Raw genomic sequence first — 23,604 nt, 5'->3', positions numbered from 1 at the left:
GAGCTTGGCATCTGTGCTGCGACGAATGCTTTTGTGCTATTGCTTCGCTCTTCTGTAACCGCCTTTCTCTCTCCCTCCTCTTTTTACTTTATGGTGAGGACATCGAAAGAAGGCAACAGATCTCTAGTTTCTATAGCCCCCACGAAATGCTCGAACTGTTTTGGAAGGCTTGACAGCAACACTATGGATCGAAGCTCTTCGTTGAGCTGTATTCCAACTCCGGACAGGCCAACCAGTATTTCCACAAATTCACCTATGTGCACAGGTCGATACCTTGCTCCATTCGCTTGCTGAGCAGTTTCTTGTACGACTGTACCTTACGTACAAGTCCGCTTGGTTGCTGAACCTCCTTCAACTTTACCCAAGCCTGCAGTGCTGTGGTACAATGCTTTATTTAAGCCAATTGAGATGTCTTTCTTTAGTTGTCGCCAATGCCTAGTTATCCAAGGCCACCCAATTCTTATGTTCGGGTACATTTGACTCCGAGAGCTCTCCAGAGGTAACGCTCCACAGCCCGGAATGCACCAACACAGATCGCATCTGTATGTTCCAAGTGTCACAGTTCGTCTCCTCTAATTTGTCTATTTGACACACACCGCACTTTAATTTCGCCAATTTCTGGGCCCATAACCTATTTGGGAATTGGTTTGAGTAAGAATACTCGCAGTTGTAAAAGGTATTAGATCTTTCGATACTTCTACATTGCAGCCCTAATTAAAATGCAACCCTAGACAAGAGCAAGTTATCGATAGAAAGGGAGCGAGTGTAGAGTAAAGCAGAGTCAAGTGAAGTTGTTGCCAAGAGCGGTTGTTCCCAAATCTAAATAATAAATTTCGTCATAGGTCTAAATAATTAAATTAGAAGTATTGAAAAACATAAATGATTTGTTACACTTATAAGCTCTACTACTTGTTTAATAAAAACTATATAATCAAAGAACTACACCTATTGATAAAAAATACACCGTGTGTACGCTGCGGAATTAATTTGCGACTGAAGAACTTTAATGAAGGAATATACAAAAATCAGAATACATGTTCTTTTACACCATATTCGTCAGACTGAGATCGCTTATTGCCTCAGCATGGTTGTACTCTTTACACATGCGTGCATTGGTGTACAGTTGTACAGATTTCTTATTTTCAACAAAAATCAGTTTTAGACTCACTGTCAATTGAGCGACAGCCCATATCAGTTGGCAATTCAAGACGCCAACCGCGCACACAAGCGTTCTCCCTTATGGATTTTTACATATGGGTACGTGGACATGTGTATGTTCGGATATATATTCCCTTAGATGAGGCATGGAGTGTAGAGTGTGGAGCGCGGTGGCTGCCATGTCATTGAATCCCATTTAAAGAGTTTATTTTCCATTCGTAACGCGTTCGGAATGAGCAAAAAGCGTTGGCAAATGCGTTTTGTTTTGGTTTTTCATTTGGCTTTTACCACAACACTCAAACAAACAGCCATTTGGATATGTGCACGAGTGGCAGACTGACTGGAATTCTGAATCCAGAGTCCCAAATCCCAAATCCTTGTCAGCTGAATTACGCGCTTTAAAAACAATTTTGTCGATTCCTCGCGTGAGGTTGTGTGTTTTAGGTTTTTTAATGTTTTATTGCCCATATAAAATTCGCAATCGAACGGAAATCCCTAAACAGGGGCAAAACTACATGTCCCTAGGAACGCGACCAAACCACATACGAGCTGTGCACTGAGGCAAAATAACACTGGGAAGGGCAGAGTTTGGTTACTTAATATCCTTTTATGTAATTAAAGCAAAGATATCCCATCTTCGACAATGTCGCAGTTGGGAAAATAATAACTAGGGTATCTATAGTGCTCTTTTTATACCCGTTACTCGTAGAGTAAAAAGTATCATTTTATTTCCCAATTTCTATCGATATTCCAGAAAAATGATTAATTTCGCGTTCGCATTCCCATTAGCTGAGTATCGGGTATCTATTAGTCGGGGAACTCGACTATAGCATACTCTCTCTTTTATAATATATATTTTCACAATTCACGCAATTTCTTATAGCACTTCACCTGCATTTATTGCGGGTGACCCCTATATCACTCATGCGGAAACGATTCATTTTTCCTGATACAAGGAATGAAAAACAGGTAAGAACTATAGTGATATTTTGCTCCGTGTACTCTGTGCCGGGAGCCAGAGACAGACAGACAGATGCACGTGCTTCTGTCACTCGCTTGTTGCCTACGATGTTGTCTGGCCATGTTTATGAATACATTTGGCCAAAAGAATTGTCGGTGACCGAGAGGGGGAGGGAGGCCCTGGGCCCGACGGACGGGTGAATGGAAATGGATAGGTGGAGGGTGGTGTCTGCGTCTGGTTACCTTGAGGGGCTTGTGCCTTTTTGTGGCCTCCGGCGTTTACAGAAATCAGCACGCAAAGTTATATTTTATTGATTCTAAGCCGACTGTGATAGATGCTTGTATGGAGTACCCGCCGAGCACTCACACGGCGCCCCATTTGAGCCCCTATTATATGTGTGTACATGTATGTATGTATGTAGTATCTGTGCGATTCGTTGGCAAAATACCATCATGCTGATGTTAAAGTGCGCACGTGACGCTCCAGAATCGGGCAGAGGGTTTTCGAGGGCCGAAAGGATCCGCAGACCAAGTGGTGCAATCAGTTCTCCCAGCCCTCTGCCTTTTAAATTTTTTTCCCGGGTATATAGGGTCCACTTTTCGTTCAAACTCAACGGCTTCTCTTGTTTGTACGTTTTTTTCGACAGGAAACTTCGTTTGAATAGCGTTAGCTGCTTTAAATTTGGGCGATATTATGAAAGATTTTGCAGTAAATCAATGATATTAGTTGGGATAGTTTTTGTTCCATATAGGCTTTATAAAGCAAACCATTTCAGCTTTCTTTTTAAAACTGCATCTTAGCTTAAAAACCGCATATTTTACGTAAAAATTTGTCACTTAATATTATTTGAACTGCATCCTTTGTGCACAGTGCTTATGAAAATGTTTGCGCCCAGGTCGGCGTGCCGGGCATTTCTCCCATTTTCCAGGAAAAGCGGCTGGGAACATAAGCCCGGCCATATGCCCGGCACTGACGATTGACAGTTTAATAGTTTTCCCAGTCAATTTAATGCTATTTCATGATGCAGCCGCCATCTGCACAAATTGTGGATACTGGCCGAGAATTTTGTAGGGCCGCTTTTCTGCCACTCTCCCACGAGTTTTCTCGCGCACCTGGCCAGGCTTCCTTTTTGCACCGCCAAGTGGCAAGGCTCATTTGGCTCTTCCCAATTTGATTGCATATGCAATTTGGCAAGTTCTTTTTTTGGTTGCAGTCCTGGCCAATGCCAAGGTGTGATTGTGCGCCCGTAAATATGCATATTTTATGCCGAAAATATAATTTTAGCTGCATTAGCGGCTGCCGCTAGTCCGCTGGGAACGCTGCGTATGCGCGATATTCGATTAAAGTCCCCGATTCGGGGCTATGCCAGGAAGACAAAAAGTAAAGCCGGCATAGAAGCAATTTTTTGTTGGGACAATTTAGCCGAGGATTAAAGTCAACGAGCCAGTATCGGCTAAACTAATGCCTGCAACATATTGTGTTGTATTAGCGAATGGCTTTTTGGAGAAACCGTGGCTTGTAAAAATGCAACAGTACCCGCAAAATAATTTAAACAAAATATATATATCGATTTGGTATTTAATTGGACTATCCATTGCTGCTTTGTTGCCTAAAATAAAACCAGAAATGTGTACAATCTCAATTTAATTTGAATTGTATTATAGTCAAGCCACAGGTAAAATGAGGTTATTCTTCAAAGTCTTATTTATTTTCGGAAGTAATGGACAATGTTAACCCCAAAGAAAATCCCCACATCTTGGCTTTAAGCACTCCATACAGTAAACTTTTCTCCAAAACATTGGTAGCAAATGCAAGAATCCGTATAAAAAACGCTAATTCGACGAAGTATACAAAAAACTTCACGTATGTCTAAAAATATATCATATAGGATGTGTAACTTGGATTTGACCATGGTATGGTTTACATATATTTAAAAGCGGAAAGCAAGTTCGTTCACCAATTCATGTACCACTTTCTCTCGGTGTAATCAGACTCGGTTTCTGTTCGTTTCGTGCTTAGTGTTTAACATAAATTGAAACAGTGGCCGGGTAATGCTAGCCGTTTTCCCTGCCCGCTTTCCCACAGTCCCATCGATAACTGGATTTGCTGCAAACAAATCGGTATGCTCACCCGTCTCCATCCACTTCCACCCATTTACCCCCCTCTCTCGACGCTTTCCGATCTCTCGGCTCCATTCCATCTAACTTATGACACTGGCGCGTGTGTTTTTCGGCAACTTCATTATCGATTGCTGATCCATGGGATTAGATGGACGCAGGAAGACAATGGTCTGTCTCTCCGTCTTTCCAGGCTTTCGCCCCTGCCGTCCGCCCCTGAAACATTCACATCCGTTGCGGCGCACAAATTTGTCCACAAATTAACACAAAGCGTGCGGACGGGCCCCCGGCTATCGCCCGTTTTCCATTTCCCAGCGCCCATTTGCCATATCCCACGGCCCATCGCCCATCGCCCATCGCCCATCGCCCATCGCCCATCGTCCATCGTCCATCGTCCGTGGGGCGAATGAACAGTTCCATGGAGCACCGAAATTGTACCAGTTAGCATTTAGCCCCATCCCGGGAACACCAACCCACCGCACATGAGAGTTACCAGTTTGGTAGGCACTCGCACATTTGCTGGTAACATTTATCGCCGGATTTCCACTGTCATGCCGAAATGTTGAACAGAACACACTCACAGTGGCACACACACACATACACGCGGAAGCAGGCACTGAAAAAAATCTAGGGTGTCTAAAAGGGCTAGGCACATTGTTCAGGTTCCTTTCTTTTACTTATTACAATAAAAATCAGACCTTATAGAAAAATCCCTAAGCAACAAATCAGTTTGTTATTACCAGGCGTGGGTATCAAAATTTATAGTATTTAAGGTTATTTGTTTCGTCTTCAACAATCTCGCTTTTATTGTTCAATGTTTCAGTTTTAAGGTTAAGCGATTTTATCATTACTATTATTATTTATTTAATGCAATTTTAGTTTTATCCCCATTAACTAAAATACAGCTACACATTTTTTCGAGTGCACTTAAGGGACAAAGGCTGGGGCAGAGCTTGTTTTGCGGCTCGTCGTTTTGTCTCGTATGTTGAACAGAAATAAATTTGCGACTTAAGTCCTAGCGCGCATTAATTCGGCCTAATGTCGTGTAGTAGCATCCGACCGGCCTGCTTCGGACACCCTGCTACCATGCTTGCTTGCCCTGTTTTCGGACTAACATTTTATTTATGGCCAAACACACACATGCGAGAAGGTCCTTTGTCGCTTCGACCGCAGTCAGTGGCATAAGCTAAACGGTGAGGTGGTGAGATGCCCAGTGTGTGATTGGTGAAGGGGGTGGTACAAATCTCTCGCACCAATACCAATGTATTGTCCAGGACCGGTCAACAAAGCCGATTTATGGATTGTCCTGCCAGCGAGCGAGTGCGTGTTTTTACGGCGCACACGTGACGTGCGTGCGCTGCGGCTATTAAATTATTTGTAAACAATTTTTGATATCTGATTTTATGCACACACACTCACCGCTACGCCTGTTCGACTGTCATAACTTTGAAGGGCTTACCGCGAAAAATACACCCATTTATAATTCCAGTTCAGATGGAAATATTACGCCAGAAACTTCAAATGCTTTTGTCCAAGATCTATTGTCCGAACACAGCCATCGCAAAGCAGTGATTTAGGAAACAAATTAGGTCCTTGGTCGACTAAAAGTGTAATAATTTTGCAGCTACATAGGGAGGTACGACGCTTGCGAGTTCTGTTTAAAAATTAAAATAAACAATTTTGCGCCGCCTTTCCTATTAGTCAGCATTTAGTTGACTATTATGATGGCTATTTTGAGATTATACTCTCTGTTTTCAAAGGCTTGCCATTTTCGGGAATTATAAATGTTTTTATTATCGGCATTAGGTAATTTCCGGGAAATTTTAAATGATTTCAAGGCAGTGACCAAGCAATTATTCCATGTAATCGAAGTCGGCCCTGTTTCGAAACATTTCAAATTAAGAGATTCGAGATTTGTTTTGGCCCACACTCTTCGAATGAGTTTTCAAGTTTGGGGTAATGAAAATTTTCAGCTACATTAGTCGATTGGGCCGGGAGTGCAGATTTTCGTGCTGGCTTGGCTTTCTATTCATTAGGCCGTCGCCTGACGATGTGACAACTTTGGCAATGACCGAAAACAAAGGCCAAATACAATCAGCTGTAAACAAAAGCCAAGCCTTCGGTGGCGGGGGCACTGCGATGGGACTTGCCAGCCGGGGGTAAGACAAATTACTTGCAAGTTGCAAGCTGCAATCGGAGCCGTTTCTTTGGAGTTTGCGGCAAAGTTTGCAAACTCCCCCAGCGCTGCAGCGCCGCTGTTTATCGGTTCTGTGGGCTTTGTTCAAAGTTCTGTGCAAATGTGAAATAGTATTGGACAAGCAGTCGAGCGCCACTTGGCCACCGAAAAAGTTATCCCTTGCACTTTCATTACTTTTCTCCTTGGGAACGAAAAAAATAAAAAATAAATGCAGCCACTTTGGCAATGCGCGAATTAGCCAAATAATAAATAAGTGCACGACAAAAGTGGCTAAGAAATTTCGAACAACAATGAAATTACTCGGCTGCTCTTTTGAAAGACTTTTTGCCTAATGCCTGGCAACTTTTCCCCATCTCTACTTTTCGGCCACACATCGAGGACAAACTTTACTTTGTATTTGAGTGTGTGTGTTTGCCAGTTGATGATTCTCGAATTTCATTCCTTTTTTCCCCTTACATATTTCTTTTTAGGTTCTTGCTTGTCGCCCGCAAAAGTTTCCGACCCCAAAGCCCTCACCTTTGGTCCCCCCTAATGTAATCATCAAGTCGGGCTGACCAAATTTCCTGAGTCTCTAATTATTTTGGCTGACATTGCGTTCGTTTCCCTTGTCGCTGATATGAAAGTTGCCAGAATGTGAAGTGCTGCATGTGCACATTCAAGTTCACTTTTATTACCACAGATAGCCGCAAGTTTCCGCTCGCCGTTAACTGCAAATTTGGCCCAACTTTGATTATTGCTCATACGTCCTCTGGTGCGAAGAGATGTTCCTATCATCAGGTCGGCATTTAAATGCAACTTTCGCTGGGAATGCACACTCTTGTAAGTTTCCAAAACGGCTGAAGGAACACGCAGAATCGAAAAAAGGACAACCACAAGGTTCTTAATGAATGTTTCATGAACTTCCTCGGCTTCCAGCTCGGCTTCCAGGCACAGCGAAAAAAAGTCACACAAGTATATGTTAAAGTGAAACTGCAATTTAAGGGTTTTTAAGAGGCGACAAAATGCATTTGATATAAGTTAAAAAAAAGTATTTCGCTAATGAATACCATCCGTAGCAGTGTGTTTAAGCTAAAGTTGTTTGTCATTAGACTGGTGGTACAGGTCCTCAAATATGGCAAGAAACCAATGTGCTTCAACAATCTCATTCATTGTTTTAAAATCAATTATTGTGCTAAGCGAAGCTCGTAGCGGTTTTTCACTGTTATCCCATTTAGGTGGCCTTGTTTCTCGCAGTGCACCAGACGCCCGCCTAAGTGCAGTACTAACTTCATTTGCGCGGGGCAACGCGTCGTATGCGTAATGCCGGCTCTGAGGACGCGCAGTCCCGCGTCTAAACAAACAGCAGGGAAATGCTCTGGAATGGAGGATTGGGATTGGGCCCCTTCCCGGTCTCGGGCTCGGGCTTGGGTTTGGGCTGGGAGGGTTATGAATGCGACTTTGACTGCGATGCGTTTAGTTGAGCGGATGTCGAGTGCTTCGGCAATTTGTAGCAAACTCTTGATGCAGCTGCAGTCCCTTTGTTTGGCAGGATCGAGCGGAGCTCAGTCTGCGCTGAAGGGATATGCGGTAAATGAATGAATTAGGAAGCCAAATCCCGGATAAGCTTAAGTGTGTGGCGTGCTCAAGGCGAGGGTTCGGGACTCGAGTTCCCTTCGCCAAGTATCTGTTTTAGTTTGGTTTGGCTTGCCTGAGCTTATGCATTTGAGCAAAGCTCCCAGCGATTCGGAAATTATTTGAAAGAGACTCAGCACAAGGACAGGCAGCCCTTGGCTGGAAAGGACTTGCTACTATTAGTTGACATTTTCTTGCTTCTTTCCTTCTTCATCCTCATTTTACCTAGGCTATTCTAATGTAGTCATTGCTGATAGCTGGTTTACTTGTATGGTTTACTTCTTTGCTTAAGTAATTATCTATTTTAGCTCGCACTATAAATAAAATTGAATAAATTCCCATTGAAGAGTGTAAATTCGTAAATAAATCTTGCTAAATATTTTATTTTTTACCCCAGACTTGCACAAATTCGTTTTCTTGCTTTTATAATATCCTTACAAAATTGCATTCCTTTCGTTTAGCCATTTCTCTTAATTTGTTTCACATTATGAACTTGGAATTCTGAAAGGATTCCACTCATTACTTGCATTTTATTTTGAGTACTTCATTCATGACTTCGTTTTGCACATTCTGTTAATATTCTTTGCGTTCGAGGAAAAGCTTCCGCCCGCTTTTCGCCGAAAGAAAAGTACTCAATGCTGCCATGTTTTCCAATTATTCTTGGCTCTTTCCTTTGTAGGGATATTTTAAAATGTTTTGCTTTCGGCTTCATTACATTGCAGTTTTGTTTTACCCCGCCATTGCACTTATTTGGTTTTTATTGTCTTCGTTTTTTTTTAAGTATATTCCTGTCGTTTTTGCGTGCTTGTGGAAATTAAGCTTTGAAAAATGGCTGTACCCACAGAGTCACACAATGCAACTACTGCACACATAAGTATGTGAAAAATTACTTTCATTTGTGTGTGCTTCGTTTAGCTTGCTGTTGTCGAAGGAGTAGCCTTGCAACTGGCTTAGGTCCTGCCGATCCTTACGCAACTAACACCCCCCACCCGATACTGCGATGCCATCCCGTTTTTGTGGCTTTCGGAGAAAGCATTTTCATTTATATTTAGTTCTTCTCACGACGCTTTCCCTTTGGCCATCATCATGGACCCCTTCCCGTCACTATTTGTACATAACAAAAATGAAATTAAGTTCACACTTTGTCATGTGGGGACATTTACGGTTTTTAATTGTTTGTGCGCTGCGTTGAGCACTTGAGTGAGTTGGTGTGCCGGGGAAATTGGAAGAGAGGGCACAAGGGCGGGCTGTGGGGAAATTGTGCATACTTTTCGGGATAAAATGTGTAATGAAAGCTCTCGTCCTGTGTACATTAATAATTTCGTTAAATATTTGCCCATGTGTGTGTGCCCTTGTAATTAGAAATTATTCTTGGCATTAAATGAGGGACCCTCTAGTGGGTTTGGGCACTTTTCCTTGAAGTTCCGCAGCTGTAACCCTAAAGTTCGTAGCTGAATTGAAAGACTTCTGGCTGCCGGGTTTGCTTTTCAATTTAGTAGGGTCTTAAGGCTCAATACTGTGTGTAATTTTCGGATGTCTGTATTTAATCCGACTGTGACTTTTTAGGCCGGTCTGTAAACTTTCCTGTTCCCCCTTTTTTTCCTCCCTTATCCTTATTATATACCCGTTACCCGTAGAGTAAAAGGGTATACTAGATTCGTTGAAAAGTATGTAACAGGCAGAAAGAAGCGTTTCCGGCTATTAAAAGTATATATATACTTGATTAAGATCAATAGCCGAGTTGATCTAGCCATGTCCGTCTGTCGGTATGAAAGTCGAGATCTTAGGTCCTATAAGAGCTAGAAGGTTGAGATAAAGCATACCGATTCTAGCCGCACAAAACTTCCAAGCCCACACTCTTGATAAATGACTTGATATTTTCATACATTTTTTTTAGTCTTTTAAATTTCTATCGATTTGCAAAAACAATTTTGCCACGCCCACTCTAGCGCCTTAAAACCGCCAAACCGGTCACGCCCACACTTTAGAACACTTTTTAAATTGTTTCTCATTTTATTCCCCAATATCGAGAACCCAGAAAAATGATGAAATTTCGCGTTCGCATTCACACTAGCTGAGTAACGGGTATCTGTTAGTCGGGGAACTCGACTATAACATTCTCTCTTGTTTTTCTAATACTCTTTCTCTGTTGGCTGGCTCATCAAGTTGTAATCGCATTTAAGGAGGAAACCAATTTTGCAGGCGATTTTTCGCTTGCTCTTTTTCGTTGATGGCATCGAGGAAAATGCGGTATGTTTACGAAGTCTGGTCGCTTATCTGACGCCATTGACTTGATGGCGCAGTTCATGGTTTAGGTTACAGACACAGAAAAAATTGAATCTGAGCCACCCAACCCCCATTAAGTAAGGAAAGAAACCAGCAATAATGCAAATTCCTTCCAAAATTTGAAGGTCATTTAACCTCGCAAACAAACTTTTTCAATCAATCCTATGGCAGCTTTAAAATAGTTGTCTAGTACGGACGTCTCAATTTAATATACTTCGTGTAATTGAATGAAGACTTTTGTCAAGCTTATTATGTATAGGACCTTTTCTCTGAATATACTGACAGTCAGACGCCTGTAGCGGTTCTACTGTAAATGCTCATCGAGAATATACATACCAGAGAACTGCAAGGGTGGCATTTTTTACCACTCGACTCACACCCAACAATTTTGTGTGCGGGTGCTACCCGCCACGCACATCGCGGGTACTTACAAACACACAGTATACATCTGCACATGCAGACAAGACACCCCGTTGCCCGCGCACCCGAATCAATACGGTGACCTGCGTCGCGGGTGCCGATCATACTCGGCACCCATAACGGAGGGTAGAGAAGACAAACAGTCAGAAAAAGACAAATGCCTAAAAAGGGATGAGTGACAAAAACACTTGTGGGTTTACCGTTAAACACATGGGTGTTTCCAAAAATACTCGGGTGTTTCTAAAAATACTCGGGTTATAGTCTCTATCAGTCTATCTACTCTTGTAGATAGTCGAGTCACAGACAAGATGCGTAACTCCATACGTTTTACACTCCATACGTTTATACACTATTCTTTCGGCGTGGCTCTAGACTTTGTCGAATACTTTGTAAAATATATATTTTATTATATTATATATTATTAATATATATATATGTAATTTAATTCTTATATATATATATATATATATATATTATATTATATATTATTATATATTATATATGTTATTAACGTTTGTATTATTTAAATGTAAATTATAGTAAAAATAATAGTAATAGTAATAATGCTAATAGCCGAATCTATGTACATAATGTCACAAAATTAATTTCAAAAATGAATTTATGTAAGAATATTTGTCATTAGAGTATTCAGCTAGCGACTTGTGAAAAATTATTAAGGCAATGATTCGAAACGGGTGGCACCCGACATGAGCACGAAATTTTTCTTGGGTATTCCCTTTTACCCTTCATTTCTTATACCCGTCGCGCTTCCACCCATACAAATTTTAGGCGCACAAAAAATGACCTGCGGCCGATCGTTGACTGTGCGTCCACTCACCCATACGGCTCTTGCGCAGCAGGCCTCGGGTGGTTTTTTTACTCGTAACAAAAACACAACGTTAGTAAAACACCCGAATATTTTCTGTTGCCGCAAGTAGGGTGTCAAAAAAGACGGGGTGCCTAGAGACCGAGTGTTTATCGGGTGGACGTAGAGTGCCAGTGGCGGGCTGCAGTTCTCTGATACATACATCGTAGGGGAAAATCGTCACCTTTAGAGGCGTCTGACTAAGATTCATTAATCTTCATCACGAAAAGAATGGTTTATAGGAGTGCAATGCTTTTTCTCAGTGCACATATAGTATAGGACTGTGTCTTACCTAACTACTGGGCTGGCTGGTCCTGGATGACCCCCGTTCCGCTCCAATCTGGCAGCAATTACATTCGCCCTAGCACCCCGCTTGATGACTTGGCTTTGCTCTCAATTTGGTTGCACTTGCCAAGAGCCCCGGACCCCAAAAACGCCTGAAGAAAAATAGAAAACAAAAAATGCAAGCCGACGGACCGACGAATGGAAAATGAAAAACCAAACCAAAGCAACCCAAAGCAAACCGACAATGTTTTGATATTTGTTTTTGGCCAAGACTGTTTTGGCATTGGTGGATGCGGTCAGAGATTAGTTTGAGATTACAAAACACACAAACCATAAAAATCTGAGCGTAATAAAATTGAGAATAATTAGTAAGGACGCTGAGGAAGGAGCTCTAACAGTTTTCTTAATGTCAAATGAAACGGAAATTGATAACGTCGCATCAATTTGTAGCCATATTGCGGATGCTCGCCACCCCGAACGCCAGAATGTCCAAAAAGTACAAAGGATACCCGGGGAATTGGCGCTGTTAAGTGTGGCCACAGCAAAATTTAATTGCACAGTGGAATGAATTATGAATTGATGAAATTTCGCTTTTCAGCCAGAAATTGGAGCCACGCCCCGATTCAATGGCCGTTAAGTGCCCCGACATGGCCTACAAAAGCTGTTGCTACACGGCTCGACATGGCTCCTCCACTCCCTGTTTCCCTGCCACGACCCTGCTCCCAACCGAATTCCCTTCAGCAAATATTTGTATTTAGAGGCTTACAATAGCTGGGAGATGGGAATCGTTCGACCTACTTTGGGGCAATCGTTGCCACTTCCCAGACTGTAGCTCGCCCCACCCACAAAAAATGCTCGAGGCCCAACTCCCCCAATCCTTAGCCCAGTGGCGCAAAGCCGATCCTTTCCGCTGTCTAACAATGCTGGGAAATGATTAATTTATTGAAATTTACGCTTATTGCCGTTCTCACGGCATTTTTATTTATGCCCCTTTATTTGGACAAGCGCTGCCGATAATTTGTTAAAAAGTCGTAAATTATAATAATACAAAAACCAAAGAATCAAACACACAAGTTGAGCTAAGCTATGAAACGGAGATAAGGTGATGGGTTCTTTTTTTTTTTTAATTGTTGGATATTTTTTGATAATTGTATTAGTCCTTTTATATTACTATCGATTTGTGAAAAAACTTTTTGCCACGCCCACTCTAGCGTCCTAAAGCCGCGCAAAACTTTCCGCCCATACTTTTGAAAAGTGTTTAGATTTTTCTTTTTTATTGGTTTTATTGGTTGTCTTGTCACCTCCTTTCACCTACAAAATGGCCAAGCCGGTCACGCCCACACTTTTGAAGAATTCTAAATTTTTTTCTCATTTTATTCTCCAATATCTATCGATATCCCAGAAAAATGATAAAATTTCTCGCTCGCATTCAACTGAGTAACAAATATCTGATGGTCGGGGAAATAGACTATAGCATTCTCTCTTGTTTTGACCTGTTGTTCCTACATTTGAGCCAGAGTAAATAAGCAAATAAATTTGTTAAGGTTATGGTTAAATAGTTGCTAAAGTGCAATTAAAACAAGTTTTCTGCGGCTTCCAGTTAAAATTGCACCGAAATCCTATCAAAAATGTATTAAGCCCACATAGTAAAAAATGCTATTAGATAGAATAAGCAGTATTTAAAATTCCATAAGCCTTTTAGCAGGGTGCCACAGTACGGAAACCACAAGAAAAATGTTTGTGTGCTTGACTTATCTCCAAGAAAGTGGTGAAATGCAGGGGCGTGCGAGGTGGATGAAAAAAACAGAGCTTTCAATTTGCTTGTGGTTAATTTAGGTCCAGAGCGGCGGAGGGCGAGCCGGAGAATTGGGGCTTGTGGTTCAGCCGCAGACCTTTGTGGGTCCAATGTCTTCCCTTCTCCAAGCCAACCACTTACGAGTGTGTGTGTTACAAGGACAAACACATTCCAGCATTTCGAAAGCGGCAACGATAACGCCTTCAATTATTAATTATTATCACCGCAAAGCCAAATGTAAAAGCTTCAATTAAAACTTACGAACACACCGATAGGGAAAGGATACCTGTACGCACTCACCGTTTCGGTATTTATGCACTGAAAACAAATTCTTTTAAGCAAACTATGGATATCATGCCACTCTATTGAAAATGACAAAAAAAAAATACAATTTCGGAATAGCTAAATAAATGTTTTAAACCGAAATAAGTGTATTGAAAGACGATTATGATCGCTGGACTTAGATGTGATAATATGTGAACATATTTGCAGTTTGAGACCATTTTTAATCCATTTGTAGCGAGTTTTTCGACAAATAATTAGCAGGCGGGATTTACCAATTTATTTTAACAGTAGGCTGTTCCAATTTTTCTCTGAGCACACACAGATACACACAAGGGGGACACATGCATTGCTCCCAGATTTTATTTCCATTTTGTTTTTTCTCCGCCCTGTTGTTAATGATTTATACAAGGATTAATTTATACTCACTAATGGATTTCACTCGGCAATGTCCTGCCAGCATTCAATATTATCAATTACTCTCCTTCACAGCCGCTGAAGAGTCCGCCTGGAAAAACAAGACGGGAAAAGAGGAAAATTAAGCAAAATTAATTATGGCCCACTGAGCAACATTGCCACACCGCATGCGAATTGCTTGGCATTTATTTTATGGCATTTCTTTCGCATTGCGCTGCGCGGCTATTTTATTGATTTCCCCCTCAGGTGGGGGGAAGTACGGTAAAAAAGTGAAAAAAAAATAACTCGAGTGCAAGATCAAATGGCGCTCGCATAAAAATCAACTAATTTGGACACTTAACCATGCAAAGGTCCTTCGAGGGACTGCGAATAGGGTAGGAAACGCTGGAAAAACAAGGAAGAGCGATGCGGAAATGGCTGCCAATAAAATAAATGAGCGCCATTAGCAGCGGAAAATGATGAACACTTGAAAGTGTTTCTTCGGCGAGCGTGGAGCAGACTCTAAGGACACGCCCACTTGCCACCGCCCCAGGAAATAAAGATAGATGGAGGAATTTGTACGGATGGTATCTCCGCGGCGGGAGGACAATGCAAAACACTGGCTGCGAATGACCCCAAATGCCAGGCAGTGAACCGAGAGATTTTGTTTGCATATGGAAATCGGCTGATATCGGATATATGTTATGTATGTATCAACTTGGCGATGGCAGGCTAATTTCAATTCATTTTCTAAAAACGAATGTATCGAAGTCAGAAGCTTTGTGTTAGGGAATGAGTAATCCGAAACAACATGAAATTTGGAGAATAGAAGCTCAAACTATCGCGAGGTTATCGCGCCCTATAAAATATTTAAAAATTCGCAAACCGTTGTCAAGTTAATTCAATTGGGAAAAATCTACCATCTCTTCAAATAGGCGATGCAATAGTTTGCACAGGAAAATTAAGTCGTACATCTAGGATCTCCAGCAAAGTAAACGTCGCGATTTAATCACTGTAAATTGGCATTTTCCACTATGCTTTTTTTTTCTGGATGTTGGCAGTTGACTAGATCGCTCGATAGTCAGCCAGACGGCTGCTTGGTTTCGTAGGGTGGACCCTTCCGCCCAGCGGGCGTTGGGAGTGGATGGTGGGGTGGTGTAAGTGGGCGGTGGTTGGGGGTGGTGAGCGGATGTGTGGGTCACAAAGCCGAGGGAAAACAAGTCGCGTACATTTGTGCAAATAAAATTTCCTTGAATAATTTTATGAATGGCATACACACTGAGCAAGGAGCAAACGCAGAGGAAGAAGAGTGGAGCGGGTAAAATGCGGGGAACAGGAGCCAACTATTGCAAGGAAAGCCGGAAAAAGGTGGAAACGTCGAGTGATGCAATTTATTATTACATCAAAGGGTTAATTGCGCCCATGTGCGAGAGAGTGAGAACACACACTCTCACAGCGCTTTCAGTGCGTTTTCTTGCGGTGCAGTTTCCACGTGCCGTCGCACTCTCCATGTCAGTGTGTGCCTGGTGTTTAAATAAACGACAACACTTGAAATAAATTACAGCAAATCAAGTTAAATAAATGGGCGAGTGTGCGAATACCGAGGAGGAAAGGGCGGTGGAGTCGTTATCACTCACACACTCTCACCACAGTTTTCCGTTTTCTTTTTATGCGCACACATGGCTGTGTGTGTGTGCTGGCATGTCGTCATCTGAAAACTGGCATTGCTGCGGCGGACCTAGATTTTCTCTCGCACCGACTTTTCTAGCTTCCGCGGTATTTTTTGATTAATGTATGGCTTATGCGTGTGCGGTATCAATTATTCGGCACTTTCAATTCAGAAACTTTGATGTGATTGCGTCCCAATATACATATGTATCTACTGGAGTATTAAATTCCCGAACGGCTTAGAAGTAGTAGCGAGCTATTAACCTTTCATTTACTAACTGATTACCTTTGAAATTAATTAGGGTTGCACGATGCCAGTTGAACATCGGGTGTCACTTTTCTCATTATCATGGTTAAAATGTGCAGAAAACTGACTGACAGCGCAAAATATAGTTAACAATGCAGAGAGACTTTGCAATACAAAGTCTCTGTGGACAGTCATTGTAGTTTCCAAGATTGAAGGATAAAAATGCTTCGGCTATCCAATGTTCGTACCCAAAATATCAATTAAAGGTGCCTCTGGAGGAAATGCATTTCCGTCGAATGCGATTGAAGCTACAAGCGATATGATGTGCCACGGATCAATTAACGGGGCAATTAACAGTGCGTAATCGCTTTCCACATTAATCGTTTGCATTTATCAATTAAGTTCGCATCACGGTTTCCTCGACACACATTTCCAATCATTTTTTTACCAATTCAAGCGCTGTTCATTTTCATATTAGTTTTTCATCAAAAAATAGCTTATTTGCTTAGTCGCGAGGTGGAAACTATGCCATAATTCAGGTTCAAGTTGGACAATTATCCTCAATGATAGAATAATTGTGATAACCAGTGGTTATTAACCACTTAACCACTCCAAACGGCAATTTATATTATTTATCTTAACACTAACAAGTAATAACAAATTACAGGCTATCATTTAATTTTATATATATAGTTTCATTTTGGTTCTGAATGGCTCATTTTAGGAAGTGAAATGGTTTACTCAACACCATACATAAAACATTTATAAATAATTTAAAAACTTAAAGCGCCACACCTAAGACACGATTTCTCTCAGTCTCGGATTTTTCATCAGCGGTCCTGAAAGGAAAGTATACTTTGATTAAGTGCGTGTTCCGACATTCCGGCTGGGAGATTGACTCATTTGCCCATTTTTGAAGGAATGTCGCCAACTAAAATGTTTTCCACTTTCCCGCTCACTCAGGGCTGCCCAGCCCACTAGGCGCCGCCCCTGCTTTTCCATTTTCCGCAGCGCCACCAAGTTTATCGCGTTGTTTGCCATTTGCGTTGTTTGCCTTTGCCGCTTTGTCAACGCAAAAAAACGCAAAGAAAAGGCAACAAAGAAAAGTGGGGAAAGCCGGGAAAAGCTGGGCCAAAAGTAAACGAAAAGGGTTGTAAAAACGTAATGGCGAGTTAAATAAAAGAACGAACGTGCTGAGGGAGCCAGAAATATGCCGACACTCACACAGGCGAAAAATGTACAAAAATATATATTCAAAAGTGTCATAAATGTAATACAACTTTTCCTTTATGACAGCTGCATATGTGTGTGTGCCTTGTCGTTTGTGTTGGCGCGTTGTTCAAGTGCCACTCTGCTGAAACTTCTCTCCGGCCAATGAAAAAAAATAGAGTTTAAATAGAATAAAAAAAAATGAAATAAAGGGAGGGCTGAGCAACTAAAAAACAAATATCGATGTAAACTTTGTCCGCACACTGCTGTGTTTTTTTTTTAAATTCGTTTATATGACATTTAACAAAGAACAATAGTAAACAGAATAACAATTTGGAGGGCAAATCCAGAACCCCCCCGCGGTATGGCCTAGAAGCATTTCTTCGCGAGGACGATCTAGATCCGCTCACTCGTGAACCTCCTGACTCTCTCGCCTCTCCAGAGCTCGGTAGTTATCGCTGCGGCGAATCTGTTGACCTCTTGCCATTCCACATCCCCCTGCAGCATGAACGGAACTAGATTATCAGTCTGCTTCCAAGTGCGGTTACCAGCGATCTCCTTTCGCTTGCATATTTTTCGCACCAGAAGAGAACGTGCTCTGGGGTTTCGCTCAATCCACTTCCGCGCCGTGGGCATTCATCCGCCTCCTTGTGTCCAAAACGCTTCAGATAGCTGCGAAAGCAACCGTGCCCACTAAGCGGTATGCTTGTCAACAACGAACAAAGACACGTCAACCAGCGGTCAGTATACCGTTCCACGCGTTCCACAGAAGCGGGCCAAGAACCGAGCCTTGCGGGACGCCACCGGTGACCTGGTGCCTGAAGACTCCTTCCGACGACTCGCCGACTAGGGCCCGTTCCGAGAAGTAGCTGCGAATAATCCTGACTAGGTAGGCTGGCACCCCAAAGCCAATTAATGCTTCTAGGATCCGGTCCCACCTCGCTGTGTTGAAGGCGTTCCTGATGCCTAGTGTGACCATGAGGCAGTACTCTTTGCTCCCCCTTCCATCTGGTGCCCTCGATGGCCTGGGCCGCTACTTCGATCACTCTGGACCACTCGGAACACGGTGGACCGCGCTTTTCTGAAGCCAAACTGGGACCGTGAGAGGTCACCCGCGTCAGCGATTGTATGTGGCTAGTTTGTCTGTCTATCTATATTTTTGGTACCCCATATTGCGTTTCCATTTCCCATCGTAGGCAATTTGAGCCGGGATAAGCTTTTAAGTAAGGTAGCTGCATTGGATTACCTCGGAGAAAGCACTTAATGCCGGAAAATTAACTTCACAAATTTGATAATGTTGCTCGACAGTCGAGCAATAACCTCAAAAACTCAAAAACCAGTTAATTTAAAGAATGCATCAGTTTACGCTTAGAAGCAAAACGAGTAATGCCGTCCACAGAAACTTTTACAGCATATAAGATACTAAGCACTAGCAGCGGATATAATACTTCGCACAGTGTTCATTATGCTTATTCGACTATCTCGAACATATTGGCTTAACACCAAGGTTTGCAAGTATACTCGCCCAATATTAAGTGAAATTATCAATTAAATTGAGCTAATGGAAATCCACTATACAGCCATGTAGGTACCGTCTGTCTGTTTTCCTGTGTGCTTGTGCATAGAGTTCTTTAGCTCTACTTTAGCTACTGGAAATTTAAATATGGATTGAAGATTTAAAAGTATGAAGGGCGAGCAATCGAAATCTGTTAAATTGAATGTGGAAAAGGTCGTGAAAAGGGGCGGGCAGATGGCGCGTTGGCATGCAGATTTCCACTAGCAAAGGCGACGTCAAAATGATTGCCTACGGACAGAAAACAAAAAGGAAAACAAGCGGAAACGGGAATATGCCGCTACTACAACTTCCGTTTCCACAACACTCATCACACACACTCACACACACACACTCACTACCTCACAGATTTTTTTTTTTGGAGGGCGGTGGAAAGTTGCGCGCGCGCGAAGTACATTGAATTGGCGCTCGTGGGAAATCTCGAAATTTCCCGGGTCGCGCCGGCCCGAAAGTGACAGGTGCGGCTGTCCCCAACGCACGAAGGTTGGGCCGTACTCACCAGCAGTAGGCACAGCTCCAAGGGTCCAGGGATCGCCCGCCGACGACGATCTTCAGGGCCATGGGGCAGGACAGGGTGAGAGTAGGAACCAACTTTCTCTTCACTTTTTTCTCTTCCTTCCGTGTTGTCGTGGAGGCTGACAAGTGCCAGTCACGTCAGCTGATCACGCAGTCAGCTGGGATAACAGTGCTGGTAAACGGCAAAAGCTCCCAGGTCTGGCAGCGCTGGTCGGCTGCACGAGCCCCCTGGCATAGGTGGCGCTTTCTACCCAGTGCACTCACTGACGAAAGTTGGCAGCTACGGAAGCCGCCAAACGATCTGTTCTCCGGGCGTAGCATACATATATGGGCGGCCAACGGTTATCCTTGGCAACATCCCATGGAATCCCGGAGACAGACCCATGATTCGAGCAGGAGAGGCAGAAGATTAGTGTTAAAAGTCAAGGAGCAGACCAATAGCCAACCCCCCCCGCGCAGGCGGCACACTTTAAAATCGGGGCTCTGGCGACCGAGCTGGAGCGGTATATCTCCCACCGCAGCAACCTTTTTTTGCCCTGCTCACAACACCACCCCCCCCCACCCCCACCCAAAGCCCACGGCGCGTCTGACCCAAATTGGGCGGCTACGTGGCCTGTGCCTGTACTCTTGGCAGCCGGGCATCAGCACATCTAAAACCCATTCTGCGTCTGTGCCAAGTTGGCCGGCAGAATGGTCTGCGTCTGCGCCGCATCGGCCGGCAGTGAACCTAAAACCTGGCGAGAGGTATAAAGCCGCAAACCTGGCAGTAGGAATAAAATGCAACAAAAGATCAGAATGTCTGGAAAAAACAATATTACTCCAGGTGGCAGCCACATATGTGGAAATCCACCCTCGGCTAATCCCGAGGCTAGGGCACGGATTCTGGAGGCCCTACCCAACATTCCCCCCATCCCCGCCCCGACGGCGGCACACTTGGCCGTCGGAACAAGCAATGCAACAAGTGCAAGCAAAGAAGAGGAGAGCTTGGCGTTTGGAAAAAGGTCAAAGGTTTTAAGGACCCCACCCCAAAACCCGAGCGATGGCACCCCCAAGAGACCATTGGAGGCAACATCACCCCCTACCAGAGCTCAACTAGCAAAGCGGGTCAAGACCCCCCAGCTAGAAATCGAGGAGATGGGAGAAATCCTGGACGACCTTCTGACGAAGGTCAACCTCAACGGGGTGAGGAGCATTAATCTGGCAATGAAGAACTCATTCGCCAGATTGAAGGAGCTCCAATTAAAGCTGCGCACTAGGCTGCCGGAGGCGGAGAAAACGAAGGTCGGACGTACGGCAAAAGCAGATGCTAGCCAACAGACCACCCCTAAGCTCCCATCCGGCCTCGAAGAACCGTGCATCGTTAAGGGCAGCCCTAAGCCAAAGGATCGCACGGCGCTGTCTGCGAAGAGAGCCCAGCGACCCGACCACCAGAAGGCTGCGGGACCCAAGCGCCTACCAAGGGCTCCGCCCCAAGCCACTGTAGCGGGAAAGAAGTCGCAACCAAACTTGCAGCAACCGCCCGGACCGCGCAAGAAGAGACCGCCGAGGGAGAGACCAGATGCGCTGGTTATCACCCCCACAGCTGGCTTACCTTACAGCGAAGTGCTGTCCCTGGTCACAAGAGGGCAGGACGCTAGGCTCAGGGCCATCGGGGAAAACGTAGCAAGGGTGAAGAGGACGGCCAAAGGCGAACTGCTCCTCGAACTACGTGCCTCAGCCCAAGACCTGACGCAGAAGCTCAAGATGGACATGGGAGCGGTGCTAGGTGACCGCGCCAGCCTTCGCGCGTTAACACAAACTAAGGTATTTGTGATTCGCGACCTCGACGAGCTCACCACGGAAGACGAGTTGAAGAGTGCCTTGGAGGCCCAGGCAGAGATCCCTGCAGCAGTCGTGGCTATCAAGAGCCTTCGGCAATCGCAGTACGGAGGGAAGACTGCGGTGATAGCAGTCCCAGCCAATCTGACGGACCCGCTGATCAAACGTGGCAAGCTGAGGGTAGGATGGTCCCAATGCTTGATCAAGGAGCTGGAGCCACGCCAAAGATGCTTCAGATGCCTGGAAGAAGGCCACATAGCGGCCCACTGCAGAAGCACCGTGGACAGAAGCCAGTGCTGCTTCAGATGCGGGACCGCGGGACACAAAGCCGCCGAGTGCCCTAACGAAGCTAAGTGCTTCTTGTGCGCAAACAGAGGTAGCCAAGCGACCAACCACCAAATGGGCACCCGGAAGTGCCCATTGGCGGGTAAAGGAGCACCAAAGGCACTGCAATGATGCGGCTGATTCAGCTAAACCTGAATCACTGCACGGCAGCCCAAGACCTGCTTGTGCAGACGGTGCGTGAACGCAGAGTGGAGCTCGCGCTACTTAGCGAGCCCTACCGAACGCCGGCTAGCCCAGACTGGGCCTTCGACCGCACCAAAAAAGCAGCGATCTGGAGGTGCAGCAGAGAAACCCAGCAAATAACCGATGTTCTTTCGGACATCGGTTTTGTTAGGGCCAGGGTAGGCAGATGGTGGGTGTACAGCGTATACCTAGCCCCCAGCCTGACCCTAATCGCATTCAGCCGGGCATTGGACAGACTGGCAGCGGATGCTAGAGGCCGCACCCAGGTCCTAATAGCGGGCGACTTCAACGCATGGTCTGAGAGCTGGGGCAGCTCAACCACCAATGCGAGAGGTAGGATGGTGCTGGAGGCTTTCGCGACGTTGGACCTGGCTCTTCTCAACCATGGAAACCGGCACACGTTCAGGCGCGCCGGAATGGGCTCTGTGGTGGACCTCACCTTCACTAGCGGCTCGTCGTACAGGCTAGCGAGGTGGAGACTCAGCGAGGACTACACTGGCAGCGACCATCTGGCCATTATCTGCGACCTGGGAAGCCCACCCTCGTCCCAAGCCCAGACACCAGCCCAGGCCAGGATTAAATACAAGACGGACTCTCTGGACACGCAGGTGTTTCGAGAGCAGTTCCTACCCATGGCGAGCAGACAAGGAGCCGAGCTGACGGCAGTGGAGCTGATGAGACGGCTGAAGGCCGCGTGCGACGCCAGCATGCAATCGAGCAGGCCGCACAGCCGACAAAGAGCCCCTGTCTACTGGTGGAACCAGGAGATAGAGACGGCTCGTCGTGAGTGCCTCTCCGCCAGACGTCGCTACCAACGCGCGAGAGGTGCGGAGTCCTTTGCCGAACGCCAATCCGAATACAGAGCCCGCAGAAAAACGCTTAAGTTAGCCATAAGGGAGAGCAAGCGCAAATGCTTCCTCGACCTATGCGACTCTGCCGACAGCGACCCATGGGGAAGTGCCTACAAGGTGGTGGTCAAGAAGGCGTACACCAGGACTCCTAAGCTTCTGGACCTAGCGATGCTCCGCAGTGTAGCGGAACACCTGTTCCCTGTGATGGATGGGTTACGCCCAGCCGACCCAGCCACTGGGGACCACGTCGATTCCGACGCCACGGTCAACAGTGACGAGATCCTGGAGCTGGCAAAACTGCTGAAGGACGGCAAGGCCCCCGGACCCGACGGCATTCCGAACAGGGCGCTTCGGCTTGCTCTCCACCTCCAGCCAGACTCGTTTGCGAAGGCATTCACCAAATGCCTGGAGGAAGGAGTTTTCCCGAGTTGCTGGAAAATCCAAAAGCTGCTTCTCCTCCCAAAACCAGGGAAACCACCCGAGGAGCCTTCATCGTTCCGGCCAATATGCCTCATCGATGGAACTGGCAAGCTCCTGGAGAAACTGGTGTGTATTCGGCTTGAGAGGGCTATCGCCGACGCGGGTGACCTCTCACGGTCCCAGTTCGGATTCAGGAAAGCGCGGTCCACCGTCGACGCTGTCAACAGAGTGGTCGAAGTAGCGGCCCAAGCAATCGACGGCACCAGATGGAAGGGTGGCAGCAAAGAGTACTGCCTCATGGTCACTCTAGACATCAGGAACGCCTTCAACACAGCGAGATGGGACCGGATCCTAGAAGCACTAATTGGCTTCAGCGTCCCAGCCTACCTAGTCAGGATCAT

At 45.0% G+C, this 23,604-nt stretch overlaps 1 protein-coding gene across 4 annotated transcripts in view; it reads right to left on the bottom strand.

Annotated features, from left to right (window-relative positions):
- The window catches only part of LOC27209109 (chaoptin), a 205,707-nt gene that overhangs the window by 123,332 nt on the left and 58,771 nt on the right, over positions 1 to 23,604 (bottom strand). For 3 of the 4 annotated variants that reach the window (XM_016174293.3, XM_016174294.3, XM_039297059.2), the window contains one exon: positions 14,407 to 14,485. The gene's annotated coding sequence lies outside the window, so the exon portion shown is untranslated. Of the gene's footprint in view, positions 1 to 14,406; positions 14,486 to 19,569; positions 20,124 to 23,604 lie in introns of those variants that run through there. The other variant, XM_039297058.2, reaches the window with a different exon arrangement.

The sequence above is a fragment of the Drosophila simulans genome, chromosome X (genome assembly GCF_016746395.2).
Source record: "Drosophila simulans strain w501 chromosome X, Prin_Dsim_3.1, whole genome shotgun sequence".
NCBI classification, from domain to species: domain Eukaryota; kingdom Metazoa; phylum Arthropoda; class Insecta; order Diptera; family Drosophilidae; genus Drosophila; species Drosophila simulans.
Note: the sequence above shows the minus strand (reverse complement) of the source record. Positions and strands in the feature narration are given on the sequence as shown.